Source organism: Phragmites australis, chromosome 1 (assembly GCF_958298935.1).
Source record: "Phragmites australis chromosome 1, lpPhrAust1.1, whole genome shotgun sequence".
Classification (NCBI taxonomy): domain Eukaryota; kingdom Viridiplantae; phylum Streptophyta; class Magnoliopsida; order Poales; family Poaceae; genus Phragmites; species Phragmites australis.
Genome location: NC_084921.1, coordinates 23450792 through 23472838, shown reverse-complemented (window position 1 = coordinate 23472838; position 22047 = coordinate 23450792).

The following is a 22047-nucleotide window of genomic DNA, read 5'->3' as shown; positions in this document are numbered from 1 at the left end:
TCAGGGACCTTGAGCTTGGAGCAGTGGTTGTTGAGATGGGATTGGTGGTAGGTCGTGGAGCAACCTAGGAGCAATGGAGGTCCAGGATGGGAGCGAGACAGAGGGGCAGGATGGGAGCACGCTAGGAAGCAAGGCTATTAGGAGCTGTTGCAGCTGGAGACGCTGGGAGGCAAGACGCCCAGGAGCTATCGCTACTGGCGATGGCTACTGCTTCTACTGCTCCAAGATATTATGGAGAGGATAAGGGTTTGTGTGACTCAAGGGCAACATGGTCATTTTCACAATTTTTCTCTCTTCCAAATCCACTTCATGTCTCATTTTAATGGCAAACGTCACAACATTAACATTTTGCAAGTCAAAATAGCTTTGCGATGGTATTTTGCTATATGGGATCTTTGCGATGGTACTGAGCTAATTTACTCTTTTTCTTAAGCTTGCATACTGGGATGTATTATTTGTTGATCCTGTCAGATAGGACATATAGCATGGATATTGAATTACTTATTTGGATATTAGCATACAAATTTTGTCTAATCATGTTGCATGGAAATATTTTCCATCGTGTTCTTTGAATCATATGTCATCATTTATAACAAAATATGATATCTTGATACTAGAGTAACACGTTACCATGCTTTAATGACATAAACTTGATTGTTGATAGGTATAGTCACACTTGCTATTTCAGATTCAGATGTACAGTTGTAGACAATTTCTTGTTAAGATATGAATAATTGCATGTATTTATTTAATTATGTTATACCATGCGCACAATGGTGAAGTATATTTTGCGTTTGTGGTATCACAACTATAGTTATGTTGATGCTTATTTCCTTGTTTTGCTTTATCGGTTTGTTGAAACTTGAAATGGCACAACTATCTTCATTACAAATTTGAATGGCTAGCATTTGAACTAATGCAGTACTATTAATTTTTGTTTATAGTTAATCAATGGACTTAAAAGCTATTAAGAAACTGCTGCTTTCTCCTAGACCAAGTGATGACTACATAGCTGGGGTAGATGGTTTTCTTGAGTTTGCATACAAGGGGAAAGAGTTTGATGCCAAGATTCATTGTCCATGTATCAAGTGTGTCAATAGATTGTTACAAAAGCGAGACAAATTGTATGAAGACTTTATGTGTGATGGAATGCTACTTGGATATATTATTTGGGGTTGCTGTGGGGAAACATCATCATATATATCTGCTAATAAAGAGTCTCATTAACAACTACCATCATTAAACACTAATATGCGCCAGCTAGTCCAAGTGGCTTTTGGAATCGTAGACAACGGACCTCCATCGAATGAACCTGATGCCCCAAATTCTTCTAAAGCCGGTTCAGATGCAGAAACACAAGCTCTCTATGATTTGCTTAGAGATGCTGATGAACCATTATGGAATGGTTGTGAACTACCGATACTTTCTTTCTTTGTGCTCTTGTTTCATGTAAAGTCCACCAACAAGTGGAGCAATAAATCATTTAATGATTTGTAGAAATTTTGCAACTAGCGAGTCCAAACGGTGCGATTATACTAAAAACATTCGTAGAGACTAGGAAGATCATTGGAAAGCTTGGTCTTAGTTATGAGAAAATTCATGTTTGCCCAAATAGTTGTTAGCTCTATAGGAAAGATAAGCAAGATGACGACTTCTGTTCAAAATGTGGAGCTTCGAGGTGGAAAAATAAGGTAGATAAAACAACTTTGACGAAGAAAGAAAAAAAGAAAGGCAACCCCAAATAAGGTATTACGCTATTTTCCAATCAAACCTAGGATTAAGAGATTTTTCATGTACAAAGAAACAACTAAGTCATCAATATGGTATGATGAGGGGCGTATGAAGGATGGGGCATTGTGTCATCCAGCTGATTTAGAGGCCTAGAAATCCATTAATTCTCGATACCCAAACTTTGCGTCAGATCCTCAAAACATGATATTGGAATTGCTAGTGATGGGTTTAACCCATTTGGGATGTTAAGTTCAACCTATAATTGTTGGCCCGTTGTCTTAGTACCCTACAACCTTCCTCCATGGTCATGGATGAAAGCTTCTTCTCTTATGTTAACTCTAACAATTTCTGATCCATCGTACCCCAGGAAAGGACTTCCATACATTTATGGGGCTAGTTCATGATGACATAAATGAGTTGTTTGAGATTGGTATGCCTACATATCTCGAGATGAGGTGTTCCAACTACGTGCTATAGCATTGCATATTTGAGTGACTACCCTGGGCTTGGGATATTAGCATGGTTTACCATTAATGGTCAGTTTGGTTGTGTGTCCTGTGATGAAGAAACATGTTCTAAATGCTTGAAACGTGGCTACAAGCAATGTTTCATGGGACACTGATGATTTCTACATGCTAACCATGCGTTTTGCTATGACGCTAATTCATTTGATGGAAGTGAAGAGCACCAATCAAAACCTATTGCCTATTCTAGGGTATCTATTTTGGATAAGATTAAATCAATTAGTAATTTCGAGAAGTCAAAAACCTGGAAGCGTGTTAATGGCCTATTTTCTTTGCCTATTTTCAATTTGCTCAAACACAATCCAGATGTTATGCACATAGAGAAAAATATTTGTGAAAATATATATGGGACATTTTTAGGATTGGAAGGGAAAACAAAGGACAATCTACAAGCTTGATGAGACTTGCAAGAAATGATCATCAGTCAGACCAACATCCACAAAAAAGGGCTAATAATAAGTATTATTTGCCTCCTGCTTTGTTTACTATGTCTAAAGAAGAGAAGCAACAAATTTGTAAAGTCCTTCATGATATTGAAGTTCTAGATGGTTATTCCAGTAACATCTCCAGATGTGTCAAGGGAAAATTTCAGGCCTAAAAAGTCAAGACTGCCATATTCTAATGCAACAATTTCTACCACTTGCTTTGTGAGGTGTTTTGCCTGATAATTTTACATCTGTCTTATTTGATCTATGTGGATATTTTAGAGAAATAAGTGCAAAATTTCTCTACATAGATGACCTTGAGAAGTTAGAGGAGCGAATTATAATGACATTATGTTTAATGGTGATGATATTTCAGCCTGGATTTTTTACTATTATGGTGCATCTGGTTATTCACTTAGCAACTGAGGCAAAAATAGGCGGTCCTATCTGTTACCGGTCCATGTATTTTGTGGAAAGGTATATTTTGCCTTACAAAATTTAGATCTATGCTTTTTATCTGTTCCAGTACATTATGGTCTAAAATGTTCATTTTGCAATGTTGGTCTGTGAAGGTACCTGGGTGAGTTGAAGTCATATGTGCATAACAAAGCTCATCCTGAAGGATGTATCGTTGAAGCATTTTTGGCAAAAGAGTGCATGACACTTTGTTCAAGATTTCTTGAAGGTTTTGAGACTATCCGCAACAGGCTTTCATGGAATGATGATAATGATGGGTCACTTGAATGTTACAATGGACAAGGATCAACTCTTTTTCCCCATTTGGGAAAGCCACTTGGAAAACCAAGTGATAAGAGGTTTGGCTAAGTTACAAGCACATGGATATGTGTTATTTAATTGTTCAGATGCCAACGCGTATCTTTGGTAATATCACAAACTCATAAACTTTTCAACTTTTTGATGACATCAAAATTTGTTATAAGATACATTGCAGAGCTCATGCTGAAGAGATCACTTCTAAGCACAATGGACGTCGAGTCAGCCATAAAGTTGAGCAAATCCAAAACAAGAAGTTCCTTTCAAGTACACGTCTAAATTTGTTATACATGTACAAATAATGCAGTTGGAGAGGGAAAATGGAATTCACAGTATTAAAGATGGTATTAGATGGCTAGCTCGTGGCCCAGTTGAAGCAGCAAAAAGATATCGTGCTTTCAATAGTTGAGGCTTTTGTTTTAGGCCAAAATGGTTAGATGGAGTGACACAAAATAATGGAGTAGTGCCGACTGGAAAAACATCCAACCATGCTAGTGCAAGTGATGCCAGACTAATTTTAGGTGATGTGACTTAATATGGGAGGATAATTGATATTATTGAGCTGAACTACTCTGTAAAATTTTCAGTGGTACTTTTTAAATGTGATTGGGTTGATGTTCTCTTTAGAAAAGGAATAAAAAAAGACAAGTATGGCTACACACTTGTCAATTTCTCGCATCTGATACATACAGGAGAAAAGATTAGGCATGAACCTTTCATTTTTCCTAACCAAGTTGATCAGGTGTTTTATGTTGAGGACCTAACAAACCTTGGGTGGTCTGTGGTGATGAAGATGAAACCAAGAGATACATATGACACTGGCAATGATGAATGGAAAGATGATATTGAAACTGAGCCATTCCATGTCTCACACCTTGGGGAGATGTTCAATAATGCAAAGAATAATCAGCAATGAGTTAGAACCGATATTGAGGGAACAATAGTGGATGCTAGCATTAATGGATCCATCAATCAACACACAGTTAATGAACTGCAATACAATGACTAATCATTGTTGAAGCTTGTTTTGAATCGCTTGTATTTTTGAGTTTCATCCTATTTTCAATGGATTCTTTCTTTCTAGTTCTATTTTGTCAATAACTTGTTCTGCCGAGCATCTGATCATCTTGTGAGCATGTGGTAGTTAGTTGGTCTAAGTGCAATCGAAGCCTGTCTGGGTCTATACTCACTACTGAGCATGCTGCAAGTTGGCCATTATTTTTGTCGTCTCAGGTAAGATATATCATAGGACTTGGAGGTTGCCGTTCCATGAATATTCTCATTGATCAAGACACGGTGGTGTTGCATTTGAACAGGGTCTCATGCTCAAAACACATGAACGGGTATGTGATGAAGCATAATACTTCTGCTGACCTTTTGGGCTTTAGTGGGCAGACCACATTGTATACAGCTTCTTTTGTCTTCTCTTTTCCAACAGCCTGAATTTAGTTTGTGCCTCTATTCGCAGGTTCCATTTCGTCTGACGAGGGACATTATAGATTGGATTCAGATAATCGCAGAAGATCACATGAGCCTTATGGTACAAGGATATGCCCTTTTATTGTGATTCCATTTTCTTCACATGCTAATTCTTTATTTCCTAGAGTTTGCTAATTTCGCTGTATTATTTCCAGTACATGGGCATTGAGTTGCATCTTGGTGATGAGATTCTGGATGGGCCAAAATTTCCGATTAAAGCTGCAAAAGTTGGCATGGCATGTTTTTATGTAAGTTGACAATAGATATATGTTAGTTTCAGTTGCTTATTGGCTGACGCCCTTTATTATGTCTGATCTTCAGGTCAGTACTAAGTAAGACTCTGGAAAAAGAGTTTTGAGTCAGGTTGTAAGGGTAGAAGTGTACAAACCACTACAAATACATCCTGAGTACATCTACCTCACTCCGGGCGATCTCTTTCTATAAACTTGTGCCAGCTAGATATACATTCCCTCGAGATTTTGTATGTTCTTTTGGGGATAGCCAAACTGCTAGCATGTGTTGTCGCCGGTTCATTAACATTTTAGTTTAAATTATGTGAAGAACAAAATGGGTCCTAAGTTTTGTCTTCCTCCTGTATAGATTTCCGTTAAAGGTGTTCCAAAAGTTGGAGTTTCAATTGAGTACTCGAGTCTGGACATGGAAATTGTAGAAGTTTAAAATGCTACCTGAAAGCTATCTGCAAAGGCTGTGGGGAACTCTATAAGTCAATGCCCTTATGAGATCATTTATTACTGAGTCTGGATTAATTATACAGTCGGGGTACTTAACTATTGCACCATTTAGATTGTACGTGCCACTGTTTTGGCAAATGGAGGTACCTCCGCCTGTGAAGATTTTGGAAGAGCCGAAGTGGATATCCCAATGACTATGATATTGAATACTCAAAGTGACCGTCTTTGTGTTGGTTGTAGCATTCCAATTTATCCTTCTCTACCCGAGGTGTGCTAAATTCCTGTTTGTTATCTTTTGATATATGCAGTTTTTTATATTTTAGAATTTTGCAATATTAACCTTCCTCAGTAACCTTCAGCAGAAAGAAACTAACCATTTATGAACTTAGGCAGATGAACTAGTGAAACCTTCAGTGTCATGTCCAGGACGACGTGCTAGAGTGTATCAATTTGTATGAGGATCTGGATAGTAACGAGATGGTATTCTGGATCATGTTCAACACAGCTTTCATCAGGTCGAACATCTTGATGCTTAACCCTGATCACGTAGACATGTTATAGAATTCAAAAGACTAATTTCCTAAAGATTTTCAAACAGAGGAGGCTGGAGCCATTGCTGCATAACCACAAGCTACTACTGAGTTAATTATATAATGCAAATTTGGAAAAATAATGGTAATATTTTAGAAGGATCCTGATCTTTATAAGTATACCTATGGAGTCTTATGTCAATAGCTTATATGTTTGTGTCGTTCTAAAAAAGAAGCCATTAACTCTTTACGTCAATAGCTTATATGTTTATAGCAGATTGTGGATTTGAATCGTATTAAGTTTTTTTTAATAACCTTTTTGTTATCATCAAACTCACGTCACATCTAATAGGGATAAACTCTTGTATTGGTGTTGGACACCTATTGACTCATGGAGGGTCAACCGATGAGGGTAAGCATGGCGAAGACGTGCCAATTTTCTAGTTGGTCACCATTATCGAAGTATGTATATTATCAAAATAATTTTATATTTTTACATAGTTCAATATTTCAGTTTCTCATGAGACAGATCTAATATGTGGGGTTTTCATCCATTATTGTAATACCGATTTTTGGAGAAAAAAATAAAAGAGTTTTGACCGAAAATTTTACTTTTTGATCCGAGGCTCGTACGGACGATCGGAGACCGTTGTTGCGTTCATCTCGTCGAGACGAACCCATTTTGCTATTCATATGTCCGTTCCGGGCACTTTGAGACCCGTAGCGAGCCCAATAAATTTAGATCATTCGTTTTTTTAAAAAAAAAAGAGAAATAAGAGAGAGATAAAGCCGGATGGATCGGTCGTCACCCCGACCCATCCAGAGCTTTCGAGCGCGCCGTGTTTCTCTCTCTCTCTCTATCTCCCGCCGCCGGCCACCGCCGCGCCGCGCCGAGCACCGGCCGCCGTCGCTCCCGCCCCTGCTGTCGCCGTCGCGCCGCACAGCGCCGCCGCCGCGCCGCGCCACCCCCCGCCGCACGACGCCGTCACCGTTCTCGCCGCCGTGCACCGCCGCCGGCTGCCGCTCTCCCTCTCTCTCAGTGGCCTGGCCGGAGAGCAGGCCAGCAGCACCAGCCGGCCGAAACAGCGCTGAGAGAAGAAGCCAGGAAGAAGGAAGAAAAGGAAGAAAGAGAAAAGAAAGGAAAAGAGAAGAAAAAATAAGGAGAAAAGGAAAAAAAAAGGGAAGATGAAAAAAAGAGGAAAAGAGGGAAAAGTTGGAAATTTCGGAATTTCGTCGGATTCGTCGTCAATCTTTCGAAGGCGATTTCTCGGTAATTTCTGGACGTTTGTGGTTGGATTAAATCAAATCAAGCAACTCGTGTCGTATCATTTCATGTGATCAATAGTTTGATTCCTTTTGATAATCGTTGTTGATTCGAAGATACGACATCCGAGTTGAAGTATTTAATTCGTTCATCGGAGCAAAGTCTAATTAGTGAGAATTTTGGTTCGACTCTGAATTGGAAATAGTGTATCATTTTATGTGGTACAGTTCTTTGTTCAGTTTTTCGGAATGTAGGCGTTTACGCGACGTTTTCCGACGTAGGGTTGACGCTTCATATTTTATGTGTTTTAAATGTATTGTAGTGCTAATAACATACCTGTACAGGTGGTACCACTTCTGGGTGTTCTTGATCGAATCTCTTCGTCGCTTTTGGTAAAGGCAAGTAACGTGGGGGTGTGGTTCCGTGCTATGTTTATATTCATGTCTTACTTCTTTTGCAAATAAAATTGAAGTATATGGTTTTCTTTTCTAATCCATTTAAATCATGGATGACGTTGCATTCGATTATTTAAATCAATGCTTTTCTTATTGATTTGGATTGTACCTTTGTCTCCATGAATCAGTTGTGGTTTTTATCATGAGCCATTCAAAAAAAGGAATAAAGAATTGACGTCAATTCACATGCATACATATGCATTTATGCACTTCATATGGTGATAAAGGCCGATCACTGCCATCGCGCGTGATTCGTACCGGTACATGGAGTTGCATGAGATGTTGGCATCGTCCAGCTCTCAAATGGAGTTGCATCATGGCATTCATATATTTTTTTATGATATCTGGAGAATACAGAATTCTGGGAATTGAATGCCATATTTTGTGGGAAACTGGGTTGAAGTTTGTCGTCACTTTCTCGACAAATATTCTGAAATGATAATCTCTTTAAAACCATGTGTTTTGCTTGTTGATGTGAGAAGGATGTTTATTCCCAAATACTTTTAAACTAAGTGAGATGTGTTTATATTCATAGCAGTTACTTGCTGAGCTCGTCTCACCCCCTGTTAAATCTTTTACAGGTATGTTTAGCTGCTGACGTGCATTTTTGGGGTTGGATCTGGGTAGTTGCACACACTACCTCCTCACGATGTTGATAACTCAACCGGTGTTTAGAAGATGTGCTTGTGGTGGCCTGTCGTTTGTTTTTTGTTTATGTTGTGGTAGACTCTGGTAGCGTCCTGACGGTTTCTATATATATGCTGGTTATATCTGTTTCTATCTGCCTGTGATCTTTCTTTTGGTCAGTTATACCTCCCTATAGAGGAAATACTGCCAAAATTTCCTATTTTCAAATAATTAGTCTTAGTTGTAAAGTAGGGTGTTACAGCTTGGTATCAGAGCCTAGGCTTTAGGTTCTAGGGTAAGAAGTTAATAACTTGACACACTTGCACATGTAGGATGGGAAAGGGTTTGCATATCTTTTTATATGCCTTGTTTCGCTATATTCCCTTTCGTTCTTTTGTTTGAAGTATGTTTGCAGTTAGTGCTTGTTTACTTATCCGTTGTGGTGTTTGTAGCTATGCCGCCAAAGGTGCGAGGTCGTGGTCGAGGTACCGAGGCAGGTCGTAGTCGTACAGCAGCCCCAGGTCATGGTGATGCACAGTTATTCGGCTGCTGAGGTTGAGTCCTCTCAAACAGGAAGTATCAGTCAAGCGGAGCTAATGACCACTATGAAGGAGATACAAGAAGAGCTAAGAGCTTTGAGGCAGGCTGTTCCAAATACTCCTGCTGCTGCTAGAGTTGTGGCACGGGAGATGCCTGAAGGGGGTGCTACTAGTGGGGTGACGCTACGTGAATGGGTCAGTATGAAATTGGACTCTTTTGATGGATCAGGGACTCCAATTCAGGCTGCAGATTGGCTTGCTTATATAGAAATGCAGCTGGATGCTTTTGATGTGTTGCCTCGAGACAAGGTCAGATATGTGATACAGTTGATGAAGGGAGAAGCCCAGATCTGGTGGAGAGGTGTACAGTCAGTCAGGACTGTTGCCCATGGAGATCTTACCTGGTCTGAGTTTGTCAGGCAATTTGAGAGGAGATTCTATCCAGCTACTTTTCTGGATAAAATGCAAATTGACTTAAACAATTATACACAAGGTCAGAAATCAGTGGCAGAATATGAAGTGGGCTTTAATCAAATTGTGCGCTTTGTACCTCATGTAGCCCACGATGATGCAGAGAAGGCCAGACGTTTCAGACAGGGTTTGAAGCCTTTTATTCGTTATGTGCTTGGTGCTTTTTCTGTTACAGATTTTCGTTCTATGGTTGAACAGGCTTCTGGTGTTGAGCTGCAGCAATCTTACACTGATGATATTCGCAAGACATCGGGAGCAGATCAGCATAAAGGACCAGAAGAAAAGAAGAGTCGTTTTGGTGGTCCCATCCATAAGAAGTACAAGGGACAACAACGTCACCAACCATACCGTGGTGGATCCTCTCAGATGCATTCTCCAGGCACCAGTACCCAATTTTGTACAGTGGTTAAACCTAGTTTTGGTTTGGTGTGTTTCAAGTGTGGTGATTCACATATGCAGAGTGAATGCTCTTGGAAGGGGAGCAGTTCAATATGTGGTCGTCCATGCCACAAGGATGTGGTGTGTCGCAGAAACCCGAACAGTTGTATCAAGTGGGAACCATTATCTTCTTCTTCTGGGGTTTCTTCTTCATTAAAGGGATCGGCACATGTATTGGCTTCTACTCCTACTCCTACGGTCATCACTGGCCCGATGGCTCCACCGATGCAGTATTATCTTCCTTCTACAGTTCCCACTAGGCCTTACTGGTCACATCAGCCTATGCTTCCTCAGGGAACTTCTACACCGACACTACCGGTGGTTGGGGCATCTTCTTCCCACATTGTAGGAACCTCTTCATCTCAGACACCTTCTGGGTTATATACTTTACCTAGTGCTGAGACCGGAGGTCACAATGACGTGGTGACAGGTATCTTACCCGTGGACTCCTTTGATGCACATATTTTATTTGATTCTGGAGCTAGCTTTTCATTTGTCTCGGTAGACTTCGTTAAACGAACGAGACTATCAGTACAACAAATTGGGCAATCTGTGGTAGTTAACTCTCCCAGTGGTCTTATATCCAGTTCTTATGTTTGCCTGGGGTGTATTATAAATATTGGAGATGAGGAATTCACAGCTAACTTGGTGATGATCAATTTAGAATCATTCGATGTTATTCTTGGTATGGATTGGCTTGCCCAGTACCAAGCCATTATCTCTTGTTCTTTGAGAATCATCACCTTGCGAGCTCCATCAGGAGTGGAGATTGTTTTCCATGGGAAGGCCTTGCCATATGCACTTTCCATGTTGTGCAGGAATTTCCCTAACCGATGGATGTGGAAATCTGGTGCTCTTTGGTCATTGGTTGAAGGGCGGGATGTCACTCTACGCGTGGAAGATATTCCAGTAGTGTGTCGTTATCCTGATGTGTTCCCTAGTGAGCTTCCAGGATTACCTCCTGAACGAGAAACAATCTTTCGTATTGAGTTGATTCCAGGTACACAACCTATTTATAAGACTCCGTATCGAATGTCTCCAATGGAACAAATGGAATTGAAGAAGCAGTTAGATGAACTCCTTGCTACGGGATTTATCAGACCGAGTACGTCGCCTTGGGCTGCCCCTATTTTATTTGTGGAAAAGAAAGATGGCACTAAAAGGCTTTGTGTGGATTATCGAGCGCTTAATCAAGTGACAATCAAAAACAAATATCCTCTACCTCGTATTGATGATCTTTTCGATCAATTGAGTGGTGCTATGATATTTTCGAAGATTGATTTGCAATCGGGTTATCATCAATTGCGAATCCGAGATGAGGATATTGAGAAGACGGCTTTCAATACAAGGTATGGGCATTTTGAATATGTAGTTATGTCTTTTGGACTAACGAATGCCCCTGCTGTTTTTATGGAAGCCATGAACCGGATGCTCCATGAATATCTGGATGTCTTTGTGGTGGTTTTCATTGATGATATATTGATTTATTCCAAGTCAAAAGAGGAACATGAGGTGCATCTCAGTTTAGTGTTGGAGGCTCTTCGGAAGAATAAATTTTATGCGAAGCTAAAGAAATGTGCCTTTTGGCTCGAAGAAGTAGATTTTCTTGGTCATGTTATTAATCAGCATGGTATTACTGTGGACCCAAAGAATGTTGCTGCAGTACTAGAATGGCAAAGATCATCTAATGTGACAGAGATTCGAAGTTTTCTTGGACTCGCTGGCTATTACCGGCGCTTCGTACAAGATTTCTCCATTATCGCAAAGCCTATGACTAGACTTACTCAAAAGGGCGTTCCATTTGTATGGACGGATGAATGTGAGGTCAGTTTTCAAACATTAAAGAATAAGTTGGTGAATGCTCCTATTTTGGCTTTGCCCGAGAGTGATAAGCATTTCACAGTTTACACTGATGCTTCTCGAATTGGACTTGGCTGTGTGCTTATGCAAGAAGGTCGGGTAATTGCATATGCTTCCAGACAATTGAAACCTCATGAACAGAATTATCCCACTCATGACTTAGAATTGGCTGCAGTGGTTTTTGCCTTGAAGAGTTGGAGGCATTACCTGTATGGTGAGTCATGTGATATTTTCACTGATCATAAGAGTCTCAAGTATATTTTCACTCAAAGGGATCTGAATTTGAGACAACGAAGATGGTTAGAATTAATAAAAGACTATGATCTAACAATTCAGTATCATCCCGGAAAGACAAATGTGGTAGCTGACGCCCTTAGCAGAATAGGTGTACCTAAAGCAATAATGTCCTTACATTCGGAATTGGATCGGATGGGGATATCTTATTGCTTTGTTGGCACTGTGCAGAAAGAAACTCAAATGATTATCCAATCTGCTATACCTGAACGTGTACGTGAAGCTCAACAGCATGATCGTCTTCTTTTAGAAGTTCGAAAGAGAATTTCAGCAGGAAAATCAAAAGAGTTTAGTGTGGACGAACATGGTGCAATACGTTTTAGAGGACGTCTCTGTGTACCACAGAAGGCAGATGTGAAAATGGATATATTGAGAGAATCTCACCGGACTCCTTATACTATTCATCGAGGTGAAACCAAAATGTATCGAGATCTAAAACAAAATTTTTGGTGGAAAAGGATGAAAGTGGATATTGCTAAGTACGTTGCAGCTTGTGGTGTCTGCCAACAAATAAAGGCTGAACATAAAAGATCTGCAGGATTAATGCAATCCCTAGAAATTCCAGAATGGAAATGGGAACATATCACTATGGACTTTGTTGTTGGGTTGCCTCGTTCACCTCGAGGCAGAGATGCTATTTGGGTTATTGTGGATAGGCTTACAAAATCTGCACATTTCATTCCAATGAAGACAACCAGTTCGGCACATGATTTGGCTCCCTTGTATATCAGGGAAATAGTGAGGTTGCATGGTGTGCCAAAATCGATTATTTCAGATCGGGATTCCAAATTTGTATCTCAGTTTTGGCAGAGTTTGCAAAGTGCCTTAGGCACAAAACTTTCTCTTAGCACAGCCTTCCACCCTCAGACGGATGGTCAGTCAGAGCGGACTATTCAGACTTTGGAGGACATGCTTCGTGCTTGTGTCTTATCTTGGAAAGGCAATTGGGAAGATCATCTGGCCTTAGTAGAATTTGCTTATAATAACAGTTATCAAGCAAGTATCCGAATGGCTCCTTTTGAGGCCTTGTATGGCCGAAGGTGTTTTTCCCCTTTGTGTTGGGATTCTGTTGAAGAGAGATCATTACTTGGTCCGAATTTGGTTCAGCAAACATCAGAAAAGGTGCACCAAATACATCAGAACCTGTTGGCTGCTCAAAGTCGACAGAAGAGCTATGCAGATATCCGGAGACGAGACCTAGAATTTTCAGTTGGTGACTATGTTCTTCTCAGAGTGTCGCCAACCAAAGGTGTTGTACGTTTTGGTATCTCTGGAAAGCTTAACCCGAGGTACATTGGTCCATTTCTAATCACAACCCGAGTAGGCAGTTTGGCGTACCGTCTTGAATTGCCAGACTCAATGAGTGGAGTACATAATGTCTTCCATGTTTCTATGCTAAGAAAATATCTGAGAGACCCTGAGCATAAAATTGATGTTGAATCAATCACGATACAAAAAGACCTGACCGTAAAGTGCCACCCAGTACGTATTCTGGATTCCTCATAGTGAGATATGAGGAGGAGGACTATCAAGTTTGTGAGAGTCCTTTGGACAAATCAAACAGAACGAGAAGCAACTTGGGAACTCGAAGAACAAATGCGCAAGGAGTATCCTGAGCTCTTTGAGACTGGTGAGTCATAAGTTTTGAAATATTTTTACCTCTATTCCATAGTTGCCATGGAAGCGGCAGAATTCGGGGACGAATTCCTTTAAGGGGGGGGGGGGGAGAATGTAATACCGATTTTTGGAGAAAAAAGTAAAAGAGTTTTGACCGAAAATTTTACTTTTTGATCCGAGGCTCGTACGGACGATCGGAGACCGTGGTTGCGTTCATCTCGTCGAGACGAACCCATTTTGCTATTCATATGTCCGTTCCGAGCACTTTGAGACCCGTAGCGAGCCCAATAAGTTTAGACCGTTCATTTTTAAAAAAAAGAGAAAAAAGAGAGAGATAAAGCCGGATGGATCGGTCGTCACCCCGACCCATCCAGAGCTTTCGAGCACGCCGTGTTTCTCTCTCTCTCTCTCGCGTGTCTCTCTCTCTATCTCCCGCCGCCGAGCGCTGCTGCCGCCGCCGGCCGCCGCCGCACCGTGCCGAGCACCGGCCGCCATTGCTCCTGCCCCTGCTGTCGCCCTCGCGCCGCACAGCGCCGCCGCCGCGCCGCGCCACCGCCCGCCGCACGACGCCGTCGCCGTTCTCGCCGCCGTGCGCCGCCGCCGGCTGCCGCTCTCCCTCTCTCTCTGTGGCCTGACCGGAGAGCAGGCCAGCAGCACCAGCTGGCCGAAACAGCGCCGAGAGAAGAAGCCAGGAAGAAGGAAGAAAAGGAAGAAAGAGAAAAGAAAGGAAAAGAGAAGAAAAAAAAAGAAGGAGAAAAGGAAAAAAAAGGGAAGAAAAAAAAAGAGGAAAAGAGGGAAAAGTTGGAAATTTCAGAATTTCGTCGGATTCGTCGTCAATCTTTCGAAGGCGATTTCTCGGTAATTTCTGGACGTTTGTGGTTGGATTAAATCAAATCAAGCAATTCGTGTTGTATCATTTCATGTGATCAATAGTTTGATTCGTTTTGATAATCGTTGTTGATTCGAAGGTACGACATCCGAGTTGAAGTATTTAATTCGTTCATCGGAGCAAAGTCTAATTAGTGAGAATTTTGGTTCGACTCTGAATTGGAAATAGTGTATCATTTCATGTGGTACAGTTCTTTGTTCAGTTTTCCGGAATGTAGGCGTTTACGCAACATTTTCCGACGTAGGGTTGACGCTTCATATTTTATGTGTTTTAAATGTATTGTAGTGCTAATAACATACCTGTACAGGTGGTACCACTTCTGGGCGTTCTTGATCGAATCTCTTCGTCGCTTTTGGTAAAGGCAAGTAACGTGGGGGTGTGGTTCCGTGCTATGTTTATATTCATGTCTTACTTCTTTTGCAAATAAAATTGAAGTATATGGTTTTCTTTTCTAATCCATTTAAATCATGGATGACGTTGCATTCGATTATTTAAATCAATGCTTTTCTTATTGATTTGGATTGTACCTTTGTCTTCATGAATCAGTTGTGGTTTTTATCATGAGCCATTCAAAAAAAAGGAATAAAGAATTGACGTCAATTCACATGCATACATATGCATTTATGCACTTCATATGGTGATAAAGGCCGATCACTGCCATCGCGCGTGATTCGTACCGGTACATGGAGTTGCATGAGATGTTGGCATCGTCCAGCTCTCAAATGGAGTTGCATCATGGTATTCATACATTTTTTTATGATATCTGGAGAATACAGAATTCTGGGAATTGAATGCCATATTTTGTGGGAAACTGGGTTGAAGTTTGTCGTCACTTTCTCGACAAATATTCTGAAATGATAATCTCTTTAAAACCATGTGTTTTGCTTGTTGATGTGAGAAGGATGTTTATTCCCAAATACTTTTAAACTAAGTGAGATGTGTTTATATTCATAGCAGTTACTTGCTGAGCTCGTCTCACCTCCTGTTAAATCTTTTACAGGTATGTTTAGCTGCTGACGTGCATTTTTGGGGTTGGATCTAGGTAGTTGCACACACTACCTCCTCACGATGTTGATAACTCAACCGGTGTTTAGAAGATGTGCTTGTGGTGGCCTGTCGTTTATTTTTTGTTTATGTTGTGGTAGACGCTGGTAGCGTCCTGACGGTTTCTATATATATGCTGGTTATATCTGTTTCTGTCTGCCTGTGATCTTTCTTTTGGTCAGTTATACCTCCTTATAGAGGAAATGCTGCCAAAATTTTCTATTTTCAAATAATTAGGCTTAGTTGTAAAGTAGTGTGTTACAATTATCCTGTATACAAATGTGCCCTCTCACCACTGAAATCTTTACAACGTCAAAAGGTAACTAAAACTTACATAAATTTCCTGAAATGTTGTTGGACTTGCTCCTACAGTACTCCAGTTGTCCAGCACAGTTCATATAACTGGAAGTTACTGGTATACGTATACCAGTTAGGACAGGTAACCTGTATGATCAGTAGTAGCCGGTATTAGTGATGTGCATATTTAATTTTATCAAATATAATCACCGAAAGGCTAAGAAAATGCAAAGACCGGATGAAGAAAAGAAAACATGGAAGGAAAGACAAATAATTACCTGGGAACTATTTCTTATGTTTGTCTTCGATCACACTGTTTAACAATCAGATACACCCAGATACCCTATCCATGTTTAAACATGAGCCCCAAGTATCTTATTTTTCACTTCAAAACACATTGAGTTCTCCTGAAGCAACCCGTTAAACTAATCTATATTTTTCTTCAGGAAACAGATGATACTGATTCATGTTTGGATGACTCCCAAGAGGCTTATGAGGGCAACAACCAACAAAGGTGCAGCTGTGCTATACTCCGTGTTAAATATAGAGGTTGGACGGATATGAAGGCTGTTCACAAACCTGTTTTATTGATATTGACATCAATTATTCCATCATGCCATGAACCAAACATGTGTGAGACACTTTATGGAGGGTTTAAACCGAAGGGTATTTGAACTGTTCACCTTTTACAAAATATATTTTAGTGCTCACTTTTCTGTCATCTGGAAAATCCTTTTGGTGCTCATTTTTGTCTCACCTTTTTACGGTTAACAATATCTCTTATATCTTTTTGGTGCAAGTTGGCAACTCATACATAATTACTGCTTCCTATAATTTATACTAAATTTAGCGATGAATTTGTACTTATGTAGCTTCTATCACTACCATATAGAAACAATGAAAGCAGACAGAATATAACATATTATTTTCTACAACCTGTCACTGATAAAAATACACAAAGACGGTTACTAAGGAGATGTGTCTGTAACATGACCTCCTGTCTGGGTGTGTTAGAACTCACATATGGTTTTGAGAAATATGTCTGTGTATATGACAAATGCACATACGGGATTTATCTAAACCTGTATGTGTGTTCGGGCACAAGACACAGATGGTGTTGAGAAAAACCCATCTGTGAAGCGATCACAGACGGGTTTTATCTAAAATTATCTGTGTATTCGGACACAAGACACAAACGGTGTTAAGGAAAACTCGTCTATGATATTGTTACAGACGATGTCTTCTAAGATCCGTCTATAGTTAAAGACCCGAGTAACTATTCAAATGTGACCCCTCGCTTCCCACTGCCCTCACTAAAGTGACGATAAGTTCAAGAGACCGCTCATCTCCCTCACTCTCCTCACGAAACCGCTTGTCTCCCTCACTCTCATGCTCTAGTCTTTGAGTGCTAGTATGATTTGATCTGTGTAGTGTAAGGGTTTGATTCGATTTGTGTGTAGTGTAATGTAGTATGTAGTTAACTTATAGGGTTTGATTCGCGGTTTGCTTCGATCTGTGTGTAATGTTGTTGCTGTATGCATTGCAGATCTGCATACAATGTCTGGATCACTTTTCAGTGCTATCAACTGCTAGGAGGATAGGGTCGTTCCGATGCCTCTTTCGACAGTCCGAATGCTTGCCGTCAATATCGGTCCTGTGGAGCATGTGTTCTTTGTTGTTGTGAAGGGCGAGACCGTAGATCGAGTTTATGTTTCGAATCACGTTCTGTTGTCTTTGATTCTTGATGAAAATTTCTCTATTGATGTTTGTCACAATGGAGACCTTTTTGTGAACTGCAAGACTCTGTTGAACCATCGTCTCTTACATAACAAATGGAAGTGATTTAGAACCAATATTGTTTGCTTCTGTTACATCCAAGAGTTAGTCAAGATGGTGTCTGATCCGGATGACAGCGAGGTGTTGTATGAAGACAATTCTTTTATTGATGCTTTGAGCATGCCAAAACGCAAGCACCGTTATTTTTCTGATATCGGTCAGTCATCCTCGAAGGTGGCCAAAAGATCCAAGTAGATTGTGTACAATGTGTTGCTGATGGGATTTAATTTACTTTTGGTGATGGTGTAAATTCTGAATAATGTGCTGCTGATGGGGTCTAATTATTTTAGTTTACTTTTGCTTATGTCTACAGTGGGTTCTGAACAATGTGCTGTTGCACGCCAAGACAAAGTGTTGTATATATGTGTGTTATATATATCTGTGTGATGTTCTTATGTATATGCATGTGACCTCCTTATGTGTGTGATGTATATTTTTTTTGATGTTTCTAGGGTTCAAATATATATCATGCCTGTGTTGAAATTGTGAAGAGAAATTCTGGACAAATAGAAATTTTGAAGATAGAATGTGGTTTGCAATGTGTCATAAGACATAGACAGGTTTCGTACAACAACCGTCTGTGTCATAAGTCATAGATGGTTACCTACGTAAACTCGTCTGTGAGTTTTTCAGACAGAGACATGTATTTTTTAGATTAAACAACCAACATTGTCACAGATGGTGCCTTCTAAATTTGTTTGTAGCCTTTACCTGGATAAATTTGACCCTTCGCCTCCCATAAAGCGATGAGAAGTTCAAGGGACACCACTCGTCTCCCTTGTGCAACTGCTCATCCTCACCCTCGTCTACCTCACTTGCGCAAACCGCTCGTCGCTGGCCGCTAGTCTCTGAATCCTTCGCTCTCCTTCGACAAAGGTACGTTCAAAATCGATCCCTCTCTGCTGGCCGAATCTCGGTGGCGTAGTATAGTGTACGGTAGCTAGGGTAGTGTATGGTAGGGTATAGGTTTGATTTGACATCTATGATAGTGTATGGTAGCTAGGGTCGTAGATCTGCATATAGAATGTCTTCTTGGATAGGACGTTCTTGGCAAATGATGATCTTGGATAGTTTCATTTTGTTTGCCCTCCCTGCAATGGAGTGTAGAAGATGCTTAATGCGATAATGGAACTTAATAGCTTGTGCACTCCATTGCGGGAGAGCAGATTGCTTTTGCTCCTGCATTATGTTCCTATTCAAACTCTGATGCTATTATTGTTTGGTTTATTAAGTATTTTTTTATCTAACAATTTAACTTTTATTTCTGAGATGTTTTGGGTTTTGACAGCATGACAGAAACATAAGTTGGAGATAACAGAGTATTGTTTACTTTATTCAGTATTTTATATCAAGTTGGAAATGGTATGTGAGGAACCGTCCAAACAGTTATTCTAATTAATCATCAGGAGAATCATTATTCATAATCCAACCTTGACGATTAACCAGAATCCTGTTCTGGTAGTCCCAGCATGTGTTTTGTGCCCAAAGATCGGAACACATGCCTCCAACATAGTACATCACAACATAGCTTAATAAAGAGCAAGTAATAAACATTTATATTACAAAAATTAAGCATGCAACTAATTCCAACAATTTATAACAAAAGCGAGCTAGGAGGAGACAAAAACCCCTCAACTCCTAACTATCCAAAGATCTACGCAGCGGAAAGAATAAACTAGACAACAAAAGAGAGTGGAGCCACATGCCCTTAAACTCCACTCCAAAAGCTCGAGCTTCAGAGTAGGATGCACTACTCCTGCTCGCCACCCTGATCGGCAGGCACAAAGTAGCCGAACACCGCCCCCTCCTCAGCAACCGGAGTACCTGCATCAACTTAAGGGCAGCACCCTGAGTACAAAGGTACTCGGAAGACTTACACAATATGAGTATATAATATCCCGACTCCAAGGATTATGCATTGAGCTGTTAGCAAGAATATAAACATGCGGTTAAGTTAATTAAAGCGGTAAGCAACCTAGACATATGTGTGAGCAACTAACTTAATCAACATATATGAAATTACCTTGCAACTACCAACTGATCATATGAAACTGTAACCACAATAGTATCAATGTATAACAAGTGCCATCTCGACCACCTCCCATATATCCGAACCACAAACGACATATCCGAACCATATAACCGAACCAACCACGAGAACTCTACGACCGGGAATCGGCTCGCCTTACCATTAGATCGACATGTGGTGAGTAAGGTAAGTGCTAAGGCAAACTACCCCGACGATTGGTGCTTAACTGGCGCAAAACGGTCTATGGTGTCCGGTTTCCTCTACCGACCTACCCAGGAAAACTCCACATCCGGGCAGGACAAACACCTCCTAGCACCAGTCACACCTCGTCTCATACTCACTACTTGACCAACCAACACCAACAACCCAACATGGTAACTATTGTGAAAGTAATTTAACCCATAGCTCGCGAACGATGGGACGTTCCATCGCTCGACTTCTACCGAGGACCTATGCATTGCTAAGCATTTCGTATCACCTTTAAGTTAGACCTTATCATGAATAAACCCAGGCTACAAAGATATAGATCAACAATAATTCAAGGTAGAGACAATGCAATCAACATAGGTTCTACCCATAAAAGCTCGACATCGACTTCCTATACATGCAAACCTATACATAAGCATAATTTATCAATATTTAGACTTTATTCAATTCAACTGACGGGGTTTAATATGATAGATGCTTGCCTTGCTGCCCTGCTCACAAAGGTGGGGTACCTCCGGATCGCCCTCGCTCGTCGAGATCGTCGGTTTGGCGTTCTCTAAAAAGAATAACGCATGTAATACCATGAGTATGGATGAAATACAACAATGCATGCCATAAGATGCGCAAAACATGTTAAAAGTGCAAACATGCGAGCTAGAACAAAATTGGGACTCAAACCAATTTGAAAAGTTACAGAAAGTGTGGAACCTCCGGAGAATTCTCTGGAACCTCCGAACATATACGGACTATCCGCAAAATTATACGAAACATCCGGACCTTGCGCAACTTAGGCAAACTCCGGACTATCCGGAAAATTCTCCGGATACTCCGGGCATATGTGGACCCTCTAGACTTTTGTCCGAACACTCCGGACCTGGGCTAAAAATGTGTTTTCGACGACTCGTCGATTGATTTAACTCTAAACTTGAATCTATGCTACATACTCCTGCGCATATACCATACCAAGGGTTCTAGACTAACTTTGTAGCTTAGCCCTAAGAAAATCTTGAATACAATTCAAATTACCATTTTTCCAGAAAGTACGGACCCTCCGCACTTTGATACGGAACTTCCGCATTTTTGCGGACTATCCGTACTTTTATGCGGATACTCCGCACTGCCCAGAACTTCTCTGTTTTGGGGAAATTTTTTGCCAAATCGAATTGCGATCTTTTCCAACTAAAGAGGAACATGTTTGAGATGGTTTATGGAGTCTAGAATTCACTCATCAACCTACCAACTTGATTCCTAACTCAAATCTCATCTAAATCCTCATTTTGGTCCAAAATCTCAAAAACTCATGAACTTTGCTAAAACTCGAAATCGATCAACCAAATCACAAATTCTTGCCATGAGGAGCCTAAGAGACTTACTCAAGATGCTTGTGGAGTTGGGTGACCGTCGAGAAGTGGAGGAAATGGAGGGAAATTGAAGAACTCCGGTGTTCCTTGCGCTTCAACCAAGAACACCAAAAGACATCAAATCCGGCTTGAATCTTTCAAGAAAACGAAAATGAATTGGATGGATAAGTAGCTTATGAGCTCTAGAATGCAATGGTACCACATGCATACCTTCAATCCCTCTCTTGAACTCAGATTTTGGAAGAAATGGAGAGAGGGAGTGAGAGCTTGAGTGGGAGGGAAGGGAGCTCCTCCTGTGGCTGGTTGAGCATGGGAGTGAGAGTGGGAGCAGGTGGGAGAGAGAGAGGGTAGGTGGGGGCTGCCCATTTGAGTGGTTGGAGGGTGGGGCCACATGTGGGGCCCACAGATAAGTGAAAAGGGTGTATTTTCGCTGCAAATTCAATCCTTTTCTCTCCTGAATTTCTCTCTCATCCAAATGATTTCAAATGAATTGCATTAATATTCCAAATTATAATTACTCAAAGTTAAACATAATGCTTAAAAAGCATGATTTTTCTTAATTACGTGATTAAGAATTTGGGACGTGACATGGTAGCACATACATAAACATGGGCTTTACTAGGTTGCTTTATCAATTAGGGTACAACAATACTTCTTACATGTT